This window comes from Perna viridis, chromosome 13, assembly GCF_037379345.1.
Source record: "Perna viridis isolate PV_CMFRI_1.1 ecotype Kerala chromosome 13, ASM3737934v1, whole genome shotgun sequence".
Classification (NCBI taxonomy): Eukaryota; Metazoa; Mollusca; class Bivalvia; order Mytilida; family Mytilidae; genus Perna; species Perna viridis.
Window position 1 is genome coordinate 15,614,078 of NC_142457.1, and position 16,180 is coordinate 15,630,257.

A 16,180-nucleotide genomic window follows, 5' to 3' on the forward strand; every position below is an offset into this window, starting at 1 on the left:
AATTCTTTTTTTTCTGCCGCCATGTTTCCCCCTTTTTTATCAAATTGTATCGCAACAAGATTTCGACCATCTTATGCAGTTTGGGATAAGGCTTTGGAATTCACCCTGTGAGTCGAAATCATTCGTCGATCAAAATTTATCTACCTGATTGCGAAAAATCTACTTCGGAAAAATATTTCAAACCGATATAAGTTGTCAAAAACCGAAAGCTCTATATTGTTCAGAAACAGACCGCAGTACTATTTGACAAGATTTCGGAGAGGTATGAGGTTTCCCTGGTTACGCAATTTGAAAAAAAAAAATTTGCTTCGCAAATTTGACAGTTCTAACATCGTTGGGAATTTTAATATATATATTAACATCGTTGGGAATTTTTCAGACCCTTCTATAAGTTTACGTTATCTTCCCTGTATCAATTTGATCCGATGGAGCAGTGTAGCGAATAGAGTCGTCACATTCTGAGACTTTGTATAATATTGATTTGTTTTGACATGCACCATTAATTTGATCCTCTATCCTACATACTAACACCTAGATGAACTGTCCCGTACTACCATACATCGTGTACTTAGTTACAGCTCTAAATTAATCCTACGAAGAGGAATGACCTGGCCAGCGAAAACTGTATTTTTATATAGCCTAGCTGGCCAAGTGGTCTAGGGCGCTAGACTTAGTGCAGGCAGTGTTGCCATAGATGTCACAGCGGTACGAGTTCGAGTCCCACGGAGGGAACGACCAAAAATTTGACAGTTCTAACATCGTTGGGAATTTTTCAGACCCTTATATATATATATATATATAACGGTTATGGTGAAATACACCAGTGTATAACCTAAATATAAGATAGAAAATACTCTCAAAGATCAACAAAAGTCTTTCAACAAGTGTAAACGCACCTTCAAGTATGCTCTGAAAGGCCCCGACAACATAAGTAATAAAATTCACGGTGAGAGCCATAAGCTACATGTCTGAAATTTCGCTAAATTTTAAAAGGCAAATGATGCATTTGTATCCATGAGAAAAGAATACAAAATTATAAGATATGAATATTGACCTAAACGAATTGTTAAAGATCTCCGAAAATTACATTCAACACAGAAAACGATACTACATTTTATATAAAAGAATCCTGACATTTGGATATCTTATATCCGTAAATGTGGGTAATCTACATTTGTAAATACTGAAAATAAAAATAGGTCAGCGACCATTTTAGAAATTAATGGCCATCGAAAGGCTGAAAACGAAGTGTGCATTTTGTGTTGACATACACTCATGTATTTTACAAATTTCTATTTAAAACGATATGTTCTGTCAGGTGTCAAATTCTGCTCTGAAAATATACTTGTGAAATACAAATCAACATGGACATTGCATGATATTTAGAAAAAATGCTTGCATACTTTGCTAACAAAATATTTTTTGCGGTTCAACAATTAATGCATAAAACCGAAACATTGGTGCAAAATGGAATCAATATGTGTTATTTGTTTTAGTTCTGCACTTCATCAATTTCTAAAAGCCTGTGGTGTTTAACATAGTGCATTTTATTAAACATTCAATCGATTTTGGTCCGAATCCTGTGAACTATTGATATTGAGGTAATTGTCAAACAGGTCCAGAATCAGTGAAACATTGACTAATGCTCGTTGTTTTGATCGTTTCGTCACTCTTTGATATTTTTAGCAACCTTTCAGTAACAGCGAGAATCCTTATAGTGGGTGTTTCTTTCTGTATTTATGTTGAATGCTTTAATGACTGTTTCTGTTTATGATGATAAAATAAAGTTGTTGATAACTTGTTTGAATGTAAATTAGACAGTAAGTTAGAAGTTAACAAGCCGTTTTATATTGTAATTCTAACTTATCAACTAATCTTCATTAATAATTGTCAACAACATCTTTGTGCTCGTGTCAAACACTAAACTACATTTTCTTTCTATGTAGCATTTAAGTTGTCTTTCTTACTAAGTATAAAGTACATAAAGAAACTGTACCTTGATGTTATTATTTCTGAATAAAGGAAAATATTTCCTTGATATTAATATCTGTTTTCCTAATGGTTTTTGAGTAAATCCTTGACATTGGTTCACTTGGTTATGATATTGGATTTATTTATTACGTCACCGAGCACGAATTTGTTTTACTGGTGATTAATTATTTTTTTTTACTTCTAGTTTTTTTTTATTATTATCATTACAGATCTGACCAGATATGTAAATAAATACATTTTTCTGGATAATATTCCTTACGTTATTCCTATTTAGTGCATTTCTTATGAGCATAGGCTACAAGGGGGTAATGGACGGGTTCTCTGATACAAAGTGGGAACTGAGTTCCTTCTAAAGGGAAATGGTAACTGAGAATTACGGCAAACTTAATAAAAGATACACCATAGAGGGCGGCTGCTAATAAAATGGAATTTCTTTTACCCTTTGACCTTAAAGACGCTCTTCCATGGAAAAGCAAGTCACCTGATCAAAATTCTGTTTCTAGATTGCCCAAACACTGATAACTATCAGGGGTTCGAAAAAGGAAATTGAAATTTTCCTGATGAATATTAAAAGTAAAAAGAAGATATTTTACTGCGTCGGCTATCTTTTTTTAAAGGTAGCACTTGTTATTGTAAGTATGGTAGTATAATTGTAGCAGGTCATCTCAATGCTAGTTGGTTGAGTAAAGATTTAATTCACTCTAATAAGCAAAAGTCAGGAGAACTAAAGCAATCTGTTTCAAAATTTGAATCATATGATTTTGGTACTTTAGATCATAAAAGTCTCGATTACACTTTTATTACAAAAAAAGCAACGCTTGACTATGTACCTTTTAGTCCTGTTTTAGCTAAACAACTGAGTTCTTGAAATCCTTGAAGATGATTCATTTCGTAGTTCCTCTGATCATCTTCCTATTTCGAATTTAGAACGGACCTTATTCCACTTGTAGTGATCAATTCATTTGACAAACTGCCAGTTTGGCATAAAATTGGCACACGGCAGATAAAAATGTATCAAGACAATCTGGTGCCCCCACTTACTTTATTAAAATCACCAATTGATGCAAATGACTCGAATTTAGTTTTTTATACTTGGTATTTATTAATGATTTAATTTGCAACATTGAGAATCATAGTAAGAACATACCATTTTTTTACATTGTAAGTTCATCACCTTCTTAAGCTGATGATATATCATGTATGGCGACTACCCCTATCTCGCTCCAACGTATACTGGATATTTGTTTCCAATATTCGAAAACATGGAAATTCCTATTTAATGCGAGCAAGTGTCATATAATTCAGTTTTCAAAGAACCCGACAGAACGTAATGTCCAGTTTGTTTGGCGTATGGGTGATGAAATAATTTCAGTGGTTGACGAGTATTTAGATGTAGAGATTTAGATGTAAAACTTAATTCTCGTTTTAAATCAAAGAAAAGAACTGAAAATGCTTGCAAGAAAGGAAAAATACTTTCTTCTCACTTAAGTCTTCAAAGTCGCTAATCGTCAAATATTCTCTGTCACTGATTTTAGTTACTTTCAACACCCGAAATGGCACGAATGTGATATGCTCTGAAGTCGGGTGACTTTCGCTAAAATTTTGGTTGTGTACTCTTCCGTAACCATGATGACCCGAATGTTTTCAATTACCCGGAACCACATTAAACAACTGGCAATGGCTGTATATACATACCGGGGTCCTGATAATATATAATATGACCTATTTATTGTCAACAGTAACAAGCCCCTGTGTTTGAATCGGAAACTGGGTAATATTACATAAATCCAATGCTAACTGATCAATTCATCTTTTAAAGTAAACTTCCCGTTCTAATACAAGCAAAAACAAAAAACAAAAACAATAACAAAAGCAAACATAGATCGTTGTACCGATCTATGGGTCGCTTATGATATTAACCAGGGAACCAGTATAGGAACCAGATTAAACAACTGACAGTTAATATTCATAGATATTGTAATGTATATGACCTATATAGTCTTGTAACGAGCCCCTGTGCCTGAATCGGAAACTGGGTTGTGTTCAATGCTAACCGATCATTTTATGTATACTTCTTGTTCTCGTACAAGCAAGAAACACACGTAGAACACACATGTATGATATTTTAGAGGTATATTTTTATATCGTATGAAGCTAGAACTATGACGCTATGGCAGTAGAAACGGCACAGATCTGTAACATTACGTGGAGTATAAATATACAATTATGCAAATCATATGCAAATATGAGTACTGAAATTACGAATGCAAGAAGTCGGTAACAATACAAACGACTTAAAAATAGCTGTTGGACTACTATGAAAGTTAAAATGATCACATGACTCCCAGTGAAATCAACACATGAGGAGGATAAGAGAAAAAGGAAACAGATTATTACAAACATGTATTTATTGGACACGGTCAGAAACACATTTAATGAGAATGACAATACAACAAAACCCGTCTAAATCGAACCATGAATAAACCGGAAACCTGTCTAAAGCAAATCACATTTAATCCTCTTTAGGTCAGTTCGAATGTACCTCGAACCTTGGAGAAGTAAAAGATGTGTAGATTTCAAATTAAAGATTGAATATGCACAATGCAGTAAGCTATATTGTAGAAGATAACTGTATTGAATTTGAAGGTCTTGGATTTGACTGATGTAAATTGAATTTCTGACTACGTGTAATTCGTGGATTTAGATCTTCTTATGTACATGTATTTGATTTATTTGAATTTGAGAGATTACTCCTTGGAACACGTGTACTGTACAACATACATGTATCGTATTTTGCATTAATATGAGTGGTGCTTTTGTAAAACAGATATTGACTCGGACATTTTTGAAAATAATTTCAAATAATTTGGTTTTGAAGACAGGACAAACATATTTAGATACTTTCAAATCTTTCTTATGCAAACGCTATAGAAAATTGAATAATTTCATTCGATGTTTGTGAAAATTAAATATTTTAACCATTAACATGATGGAAAAAAATTTAGTTCTGAAGAAATTTCTACCCCCCCCCTTTTGCCCCCTTTTCTTTCAATCCCTAATCAATCGCAACATGAACACGCGCGGATGTTCCGAGTTCCAAGGTCAACAAAGTCATGTATGTGTACTAGGCTGCGGCTCTTTTATTAGTTTTAGTTCGGTCCAAGTAATATATATGAAGATCATGGTAGATTGTATTACCATATATTATTTTTTGGTCGGTATCTTTTGAACTTTCTTAATAGGTGCAATTATTGTCATTTTATTAAAAAGTTTAATACTTTATCACCTTATTGATATGAAAATAATAAGGTCAAAACAATGTCATAAATTTGACATAATTATAGTTACGGTCGACACAAAAAAGAGCGAAACTTGAGACGAGAAATTTGTTTCCAGACTTGACAAAGCGGAAAATTTCAACCGCTGCTTGTCAAAGCGTAGTTAGTATAGTATAAAACATGGGATGGGTCCATTTATCTGCTATGATACAGAATATAGCGTGCTGTACAGTATTAAAGTCAGAAATAGCATTTTTTTTATGATATCCTTACGTGAATAAGCAGCATTGAGAAAAGTTAATGTTTATTTTTCAAATACATCGAATTCAAATAATTTATTTTCATATCGGTATATAATATTTGGACCAGAAAGCACGGAACATAGGGCTTTTTCACCCATCTTCAAGATGTAAATATTTTTTTTTAATTTTCAAAAAGGTCTGAGTCAAAATATTTATTTATAATATGTTCTTTAACGCCCCCTAAAAATAAAATGGTCATGTCCTTCCATCGGTCAATTCATTTTAGGCAATATGCTTTACGATCTTTAACCAGATACTCATATCCATTACACACTAGATCGGTCAGTATTTTAAATTATGCCGTAGAGAATGGGTAATAGAGAGCCTGACTCAGACGAAAAACATAAAACAGTAATCAGCGTGTTAAACTTCCTCAATAAATTGCTTTAACTACCAAAACATTTTCTTTTAATTATGAACAAAAACATTAATAACCGTAATTGTGTTGTTTGATTCGGAAAACATGTGAAGAAATGTGAAATATTACCGATCTCTTTAGTCTCCCCTTCTTCATCTTGTCACGTGACCTGAAATTACTTGAGGTGTAATTTTACATCACATTGCGTTTCATTGCGATGTTTAGATGGATTATTGGTGTCCTCAAGGAAAATAAGAAAAAATAAAATTTGGACTGACATCAAGAAAGAAGTCAGGGCAAGAAGACAAAGGTAAGCCGCTTCGTTACATTCTATGTGTAGTTTATTATTTTAAATTTAAATTTAAGAATGTGTTCCGTCCGTGTCTCTGTTGCTTTATTATTTTATTTTATGTTTTTATTTATTTACTTTTGTGATATAGATATTTACATTGTTAATTCACATCGTAATTGGTTAAATTTATGTGATGTCACCATATTATTTTGCATACTGATCAAATTGTGTCTAACGTTATATTTTTATGAAGGGATATATATATATAGTAAATTAAATAATTGAAACACTACACTTTTTAGTGAATGAATTAACTAAATGATTTTTTACTTTACCATACCCCCTTTTTTTTCCCATCTCCTCTGAAATTATGCAAATTAAAAAAAGTAACATTATATCAATAAAGAATGCAAGATATGTAGATCAAAAGTTACTAATATGAATTTTATTCCCCCAGAAACGCGGTAATAAAACCATGGATTGGACAAGTTTGAAAGAACAAAAATACATATACTTGTATTTGACCTCCTTAAATATTTTAATGTATCGGTACACGAATTGCCATTTCTACCTTGAATTCTAAACGTCACCAATTTGAATGCTCTGAAAAACAACTTTACCATCGTTGACAATTCAAATACTCTTACGGACATCTTCATTGTCAATATGATGAATGGAGTTGATATCAGCGCCTTTTTGATTTATAGATTTTAGATATTAACTTTTCTTTCTTTGAGTTTGATTTCAGTGGAAAAGTACTTACATACATGTATGACTTGTAAGATACGGTATAACCTTAAATATATACTTTTAACTGGATTAATTACATGTAAATATCTGACGCTTGAAATGAAATGTACATGTACCACGGGGTATATATATTCAAAATGATTGTAATGTCTTGGTTATGTGGTCAAGTATGAATTATCAGGCCATTGACAATTTGTACTTTTTATATTTGTTCTCTGTTGAAAGTTTTGATAATTGGTTAAATGATCAAGACACAGTTTGTCTCTCCGTCCTCAGAGAAAATGTATATGCTACATTGTATGAACACTCTCGAGAAACTCAACAAAATGCCAAAATGTGATATTTCGGACCACGGCAATGTATTCACCTCGATGATAGCAGTAGAAAGATGTATCCCTTAGAGCAAGTAAATCTAAGCCATCTTTAAAAAAGGTCCAATTGGATGTCATGCCATCTTGGCGCCCTCGAGGAGCACTCGTATTTTACAAAAAAAATACGTAATTATGTACTTGCAAACATACAAAAGAGGAATAGCCGACAAAAACCGGAACAGTCGTGCACATGTTCTAGAATTGATTTGTAGGGAATTAATTATTACAACTCCTTTTTTCTAGTATCTGAAAATGATTTCGAGTAATCATTCTTTGTGCATAAACTGTTCGTTACTATAGAATAAACCAATGTGGTACAAACAGCACGGGAAAAAATGCATGACACATTAATTACATGTACATATATAGGAACTTTCTGTGGTAAAAGCAAACAACGTAACATTTATTACTACATGTATTTCACCTGCCAGCTTGACAGGTTTATAGAAACCAGATATGCATTTCTGCGCTTTAAAAAAAATAATAATTATTATATTAAAATAAAGTGCGTCGTTCAAAGTTATAGAAAACCAGATACATGCATGCATTTCTAGGTTTTATTAAATATAAATTCAAGTAAGTCATTCAAAGACACAAGACATGCACAATAGCTTTTTCTTCTATTGGAAAGTATTTTGTAATTTTTTTATTCCGGACGTGTCTCGTGACGGTATTCTGACCGGACCTTCTAACATTTTTTCATCAAAAATTCAGTTTCAGTAAAATGCGAGCTTATCACTCCAATCTCTTTTGCAGAGGGTATACTCGCTATAAGGTATTTAAAAGTTTTTTTTACAACTATGCCATACTCATTACTAAACCCTGCTTATTTATGTAAACAAAAGTGATCATGCCTTGTGATTTTACCCCATCCTATATAGCAGTTGTACACAGTAAATCATGATGGGATATATGTCTGCAGAGGAGATTGATCTCTGATTCATAGCTACTTGTATATACATGTACTAGCTACGATTCAGACCTCAAAAGCTACCGACCAACACGAAAATCTTTATGAAATAATATAATGCAGAAGATTGCTGTCGTTTTAATAGATTCATTGCTTTCGTTCAGAATGTTTATTTTACTTTGTGTTTTTGTTTTTTTTTTGTTTTTTGTTTTTTGTGTTTTTGTGTTTTGTTTTTTTTTTTGTCAATAGATACAAAATGTAATTATCTGATAAAATGATACTATGGTTTCGATATGTCATGAAAGGTCTGACCCACTGATATATTTGTACTTCCATGTTCCTATTGAGTCGCCTCCTTAAATCAGTATCATCAACCTGGTCAACACAGAACATTTACGAGTTTCAAAGGTCATTACCCCAAGGACGAAGAGAACAATCCTTGCTTGTGTAGAATGTGTCAAAAAGTTCCACCACATTCCATAAGTAATGTCACCTCGATCAATTAAAACAATTCTTTTGTGAAATGAATCTATCAACGGGTCGTTACCCTTCGAAGGTCCGTGTCAAAGGGAACGGTCGTTACTCGCAACGTTGCATGTGTCTGTACATCAGTAACACTCTAACCTGCCAAATGAAATGGAATATTTGCAGTGGGGTTCTTATGAATCTTGGAGAGTAGATAATATTTCAATACAAAATAACTTTGTAACATGCTCCACGATAAGGAAGGGTGGTAAAAACCGGAAATCTTACATTTAGAAAGTCTCGTAATGAAGCTAGATTTGTATGGGTTTTTAAGTGGGGCTCTTGTGTTTCAAGTGGAGAGCTCATTAAAGCTTGAAGGGGGGGTTTGGGTTGTTACATACGTAAAAGGAAAGGAATTTCGCTACAGTAGTGTTAAGTTTAACTGGACATATATTGTACATGTTGTTATTAAGTCATTTAATTCCCTATTTACCCGAAGATTTATACAAACAATAGTACATTCACAACAAAAATGTACATATACTGACGTACACCTACATTTTATACATATGCATGCTCTTGTTAGTGTAAACTAGTATTTAAGTGCTATAGTCAAATATATACGTTTACATACATGTACAAATCAAGAGTGTTAAATTCAAATTCAAAATCCTCCTGCATAACTTTCGACGTTTGTTCTGTACAGCTACATTTATCTACACAATGGTTACCTGTTGTCAACACAGACCGGGCATACACTATCATCTCAATAAATTACATGAACAGCATTACCCTAACCATTTATGCCAGTAAGTCTAGTATCCATACTGACACTGGAGGCATATTGTCTGTTACCACAATAAGTTTGCAGAATGCATTGTGACTTAAGTAACACTTGCGTTGATAGACTGTTTGTCTATAGTTAATTCAGGCTTCGAATCAATATGCATGTACATGTACAATACAGGTACTCAACTGGTCTTATACAAGCACTTGACATGGTTGGCAATACTGTTAGGCGGTTTGGCATTAATCAAACATTACAACCCAAGACGCATTTAAAACTGTTTCTCCTGCGGTGTGTTCTACATTGTATGTTCTTTGTGAGGAGTACAAGTTGTACATTGTAAAGTTTCCATGTTTCTAAAGCTGTGGTAACCGTTGTAGCGTCTTTATTTTGAGAAGAACTGTGGCAAGCCAAAGTTGACCGAAATCAATATTTTGTAATATTAGAAAATGTATTTTTAATACTACAAAATGATTTTTTTAATAATAAAAAGTGTTTTGTGATAAAAGAAATCTAATTTGTAATATTACAAAATGCTCATTTTTGTCCACTTTGTCTTGCCATAAAGAACTGAAGAGTAATCAAGAGTAATCAAGGGGACCATGATTCAACCGGTTATTAAAAAAATAAAGACTAAACAGGGAAAATACACACCCAACAAAGAACATGAAATAACCAAAATACACAAACATGTACAAAGACACGTAAGTAAATGAGCAACCCGAACTCCTCTAAAAGTTGAGAGCACAGACCAAGTGCATCGGTAGGATAAGCGTCCTCTGCCTTTTTTTGAATAATTGTTATACACGCTATACCTGTACGTACACAGTTGCTCCTGTTTCGGATTCTTTTTCCTATACATTGTATGAAGAAATTATACACATGTACATGTACAAGTACATTATTGGAAGTGTATTTAATTTGATTTGTTATTGGATATCGCTAGGGGGCTTGTATTGCTAAGGACATTTGTGTCGCTGAAGCTGTATTTTCTGTTTCTTATGAAGAATCGGTATCAGAATAAAACTTAGTGCATGTAAAAATGTATATAACGATATCAATGGTTAAAATACATGTACATGTATAATTTTATATTGATACGTTTAAGAAGGATATGACTTTGTACTGGATAAAGCATCAGGGGCGGATCCAGAAAGTACAGAAAAATAAGAGGGGTTTTTATTCAGAAAGGTATGACTCGAGGTCATGATTATAATTTTCTTAATTTGAACAAAAGGTTTTTATGGGGGTAGCAGGGTTTAACCACTAGACCATCTGGTGGTCGTGTCAAGATTTTTCTTGTTCTGGTGGTTTTGTAGTCAGATAGACTGGCAGCTGTGTACAGACTGGATACCAGTTGTCAGAAAAAAAGACACGGTCAATAAACATTTTTGACAAGAAGTCTTTTATGAACGATGCATCATGAAGAAGCATAAACCAATGTCAGAACTGGAAGGCAGACAGTAGCACTAACCCGGAAAATATGCTAACGAGATCCCGTAACCGTTACGAATCTAAATTATTACGCCGAAAGCAATATGAAAATGCGGGCATTGTCATGCGGCAACCTAATTTTTTGCATGTGTGATGTTTATTTAGTAACTGTTTTGATTCTTTCGTTGCATGCTGAGTTGGCATTTTTTTTCATTACAAATTAATTTAAAGTACACTTTCAAATGGAAATGCATTATCAAGTTGTTGGTTTACAGATGAGGAAAACTCTGCTGTTGTTCTTCGACTATAGACTTTTATCTGATTACATTTACCCGCCTTAATTCTGTAAAGTTTTCCTAAAGCTTTATAATAGTGTATTAATAACTCTACAATTTCGCTTCAAAGGTAGAGGCAGGGATCAAAAGGATGAATTCGTTTTTCTGCCCCTCTTCCACATCTTGGGAACGATCTATGAAAGATTCGTTGCCCAACGTTACGGTTCTGAGCATATAAGATCGATGAACATTGTAATCATGGAAAAAACTAGACATTTTCTGAATTTACTGCTCGAGTATATTAATAATTGAATTAAAATGAAATTAATTTCTCCTTGGTATTTGTATCATTTGTGTAGGGGTGGTTGTTACGGTTTTACCCGTTCTTATACTTTCCCGCTCAAAATATTTTGGGCTATTGGCGGGCTTTCGTTTATATTATTCATTCAGTGCGACGACGTCCTACTGATCAGTTCGGATAAATTTTATGTTGGGGAACTCTGGTAAGTTGTCGGGTCTCCCATTTTTTAGACACTTTACTTAATTTTGTGCAAAATTGAAGTGGGCAAAATTAATAACTTTGTGATATCCGAGCGGGTACAGGAGCTCAGATTAAAGGGGACGTAAATAGAATTTTGAATTTAGAATTTTAAAGAGAATTTTGTGGGTAAAATTTATGAAAAATCAAGATTTTATGCAAAAAAAAAATGTTTTTTTCAATTCTAGCGGGGGGAGGGTTACGTTCCTCTCGCCCGTCCTTGGATCCGCGCCTGTACCCAATCCCCCGTATAAACGCACTATCAGTCATAGATCTAAATGAATGCATACATGTACATGTATATATTCAGATACATGTATGTAAAACTTCATCATACTCCTACTAGTGTCTTAATGTTCGACAAAATAATTTACTTTAAAGGGGAAATTCCGATAAACTAAACGTCTCAGAGGTGTTTAAGTCTGATTGCTACACGTGTATTTGAAGTATTCATTAAAATTTAAAAAAGCCATCCTAAAGGTACGAAGATGGGATTAAGAGATTGCAGGAGTGTGTAACATACTAAAATATCACAGACTACCGATGCAAGGTGGGGTACATTGTACATGGGATGGATAGAAGCAGGCTACAAAAATGTAAAATATTAATGGGCGCATGAATGAGAAAGGAAATAAGACGGGAGTGTAATAAACTTACACACAGTATGCTAATTTTATTGAATGCTAAAACGGGGCAAGATGATTGGAGTGGAGCGGAACATGCTATCATGTTTATTTTCCGCTGGTGACGTGTACAAAACCTTAATATTTATAATGATGGTTATAGAGGTACATTGTAAATATAAGTACTAATTAAAATCTCTTGGACAAATAGAGACCGAGAGTATGACCGTTGAAATAGATTGTGTTTTTGTTCCAAAACGACTATTCATCAATTTGACCATATTAGCGGTTGTTTATGTTTAATTACATTTACATGCCAAGCGGGCATTGCCAAATAACGATTTCCTTGATAAGTCTAATAAATAAGTCTTCTGTTTCTAAAAGTACATCATTTATAACAGCTTCAAAGAAGCATTAAATCAACATTTTATTAATTTATTTCTGTCATCAATATATTTTCGCAGCCACTTATAGGTTAGAATGTCGTCTGTTCAAGGCTTAAATTATACTTTATGATGACCACCCATCACCGTACATCAAACAGTAGAATCAGATTCTTGACTTACGATCAAAATTAGCGATAAACTTGAGTAAAAAACTATTCTGTACAGGGCTAGTAATTAATATAGAATGGTGACATGGAATGGATTTCAATTCAGTTGCATGGTAATAGTCAAATGGAATTCAATAAGAATAAACTACATATACTTATAAGAATAAAAACGTTACTGTTATACAGGAAACAAACGGTTTGATATAGAAATGCAAAAAAAATTTTGTCCTTACATTGTTAAATTTAGAGTTTTACGTGTATTTACAATTTTCATACTTAAGAGTAAGAAAAGTCAAATTCAACCATATTTTCTTATCTACTGAGATCTATTTGTTAACCAAAATGTTCTCTGCTGTTACTCAAATTTCGATGTAACAAACAAATCGTACCACACCTCAACACCAGGCCTTATTTTATACTTACCGTATTTGTTTTTATCCTCTGGTAAAGTGTGCGTTGTTGGGCTGTTAAAACGCATATGAATAATTACCACAGGTCACGCTGTGTTTCAATGGGTCAAGGGGAGCGGTCATTCTATCACATAAAACATCTCGTTGATATGTTTACCGTAGCGGTCACCGACCTCTGTCATGAATGTTTGGTAAAGCTATTTACCGTTTCATCATTAATAATTCATTTAAAAATAATATTCTTTTTGTGCAGTTGCGAATCTAGGTGGTATGGGATTTGGAACTCCCTTTTATTGTAAATTTTGTTAATTTCGTGCAAAAAATTTGGCAAAAATGAGCGAATAATAGCCTCACGTACCCCCTTCCAGCCGCCTGTTTATTCAATATTGGTTTCTCTGTCTGTCAATTTTTCGTTCGTCCTGTCGTTATTTGTACAACAACCCCACACTTTCCAGTAACTTTTTTCTGGACTTTATGATTATCGAAACATACATGCATAATTATTGATAAAACACTAGTGGAAAATCACAGGCGATTTTGTCTTGCCTGGCAGTTTTTGAATGACATGCTATCAAAATCTATCAAAGTGATTCTGTTAGGCTAATTGCAAGACTCTATTGTCATATCTGTATTGCCATAAACCAAACATTTAAATCTGTTGCTTATCAATGTTGACAAGAAGGTCTGACCTGAGACAACCTTTTAACTGGTCTGTTGTAAGGTCATGGTTCAGTAGGTATGAAAGTTAGTACTTGAAGTACGTATGCCACTTGGTCTTTTGTTTAAGTGCCGTTAATCATATGTACATATATCTGAGAACAGCCAGGTTTCTTATGGTCATGAGGTTAATGTTTTTTTAGCCAATGAAAGACGATTTTTTTCTTCAAGTAAACAAAATGTTCCAATCTCCAATCCTTAAAAAATCCGTAGACAAACTACGTTTAATTCCTGCTTCTTACAAGACATCTACCAAACTGTTTATAGAATGCAATTACATATGCATGTAGCCAGACATGCACCCTTCCTCCTAAATTCCAAGCTGAATCTTGTATAACTCTTTGTGGAAGTATGCACAATTATACGCAGGCAAATATTGTTCATACGTTTATGTGTTCAGCTTTATGTGAAATTCACGTAAATATAACATGACATTAATTCAATTTTCACACTAAGTTCGACTCATGTGAATTTGACGTGAAAAGTGAACGTAAAATTCACGTGAAAACTCAGTTCACTCTGTCACAAATTGTACATGATTATCATGTGATGTAATTTTGCCTGTGTATATGTTAGTGTTCCGGTGTAAGGAGGAGATATTTTTTACACTTTTCCAGAATACAGGTATCTAAATCTTAACGTTAATGATGTTGAGCAATTTGTACATAATCAGGCCCTTACTTATCGACATACATGTACGGTAAACTGTTCAGAAATAAGAAAAATCCTTTGATCAAAAGAGCACTTTTGAAGGACCACGGTATTCTTACTTGTAATATAAGTACATGTATTTTTTTTTGGAATATGTACTTTTAATCGACATGAGTAATATGATTTTTGGGATTCGTATTGTAAAAGTGACATCTGTATATTTTTTAGTTAAAGCTGTAGTTGTTGCCAAATTTGTTCAGTTTTGATTCTTAGACTACTGAATTTTGCTGATAAAATGAAATAAGTTCGTAGTAATGCATTTGAAGCAATAAAGGTCGATAATACCTACAGAATGTTGTAAAAGCAACGTGTTTTCAATCAAAGAAGATCGATATAGCTCAGATCTAATTATTTTCGTTACTACTTCCGAAGATTGCCGACAGGACATTAACCCGGGTTAAAAACACTTTATGCTAGGTAACAAAAAATAACAATAGCGGATGCAGAGGTAAGCACGTGTCTTGTTTACATTTTATTTCATCTATTTCTTGAATAGTTTTCAAATAAATAATGACAGTTACCGACCATATTTGTGCCACATTATATCACAATACGTAAATTTCAAAAGGAACCTTGCATTATATTCGAACTTTTTTTACGGGCTTTTTTGCCATTAATTAACCACTTTCGCTTTGCAATTAGATTTGTTTTTAAAAAAGCGACCCTTACAGCACATGCGTGGATTAAGGTCACCAGAAGTTACATGCATACGAATTTATCTAGGTCAATTTTATGTCTTGCAAGACAATAAATATATAGACACCTTATTCATGTATTTAACACATTTTATTTGTGGATATCGAATGAAATTATATAGGCTAAATGCAATTTAGTAGAGTTAAGGCATATTTCATTCGATTTTTTACGATTTATTTTTGTTTTGTTTTTGTTTTGTTTTTGTTTTGTTTTGTTTTGTTTTGTTTTGTTTTTTTTTTTTTTTTTGGGGGGGGGGGGTCGGGTACAATTGGTCGTTTAGGATACAGAGGCTTAAAAAGGACCACTTGAATTCTGGTGAAATTCTTATACAGTCGCAATCACAATGCAAAGCAGTATCAAACTGAAATAGCGTATCCATATTTGCCTCAGGTGTTCAGTGTTCGATCCTCCGCTCTTTTTGGAGCATTTTATTTACCATGCATCTGATTGTACCTGTTTTTACTTCATATATTTCATATTTGACCGTAATAACCCCACACAAATCAAATTATTGCTCCATTTAACTGTTCTCAAAGGAACGAGAGTATCTGAAAGCCGAAACCTAGAACATTACTATGGGTGTGGGTTATAAAGAAAATATAAAATGATCTATATGTACCTTTACAAGCACCAAGTCTACTTTTAATTATTTAACACATCTGCATCTTTAACTGATATAATTGTGAGAAAATACTCCTACATTCAAACCTTTGCAATC

At 33.4% G+C, this 16,180-nt stretch overlaps 1 protein-coding gene across 16 annotated transcripts in view; it reads left to right on the forward strand.

Annotated features, from left to right (window-relative positions):
* The first annotated feature begins 5,961 nt into the window (after positions 1-5,961).
* The window catches only part of LOC148599731 (uncharacterized), a 213,592-nt gene continuing 203,373 nt past the window's right edge, over positions 5,962-16,180 (forward strand). For 13 of the 16 annotated variants that reach the window (XM_088559211.1, XM_088559217.1, XM_088559219.1 and 10 more), the window contains exon 1: positions 5,962-6,240. The gene's annotated coding sequence lies outside the window, so the exon portion shown is untranslated. The remainder of the gene's footprint in view (positions 6,241-16,180) is intronic. The other 3 variants (XM_088559213.1, XM_088559227.1, XM_088559230.1) reach the window with 1 other exon arrangement.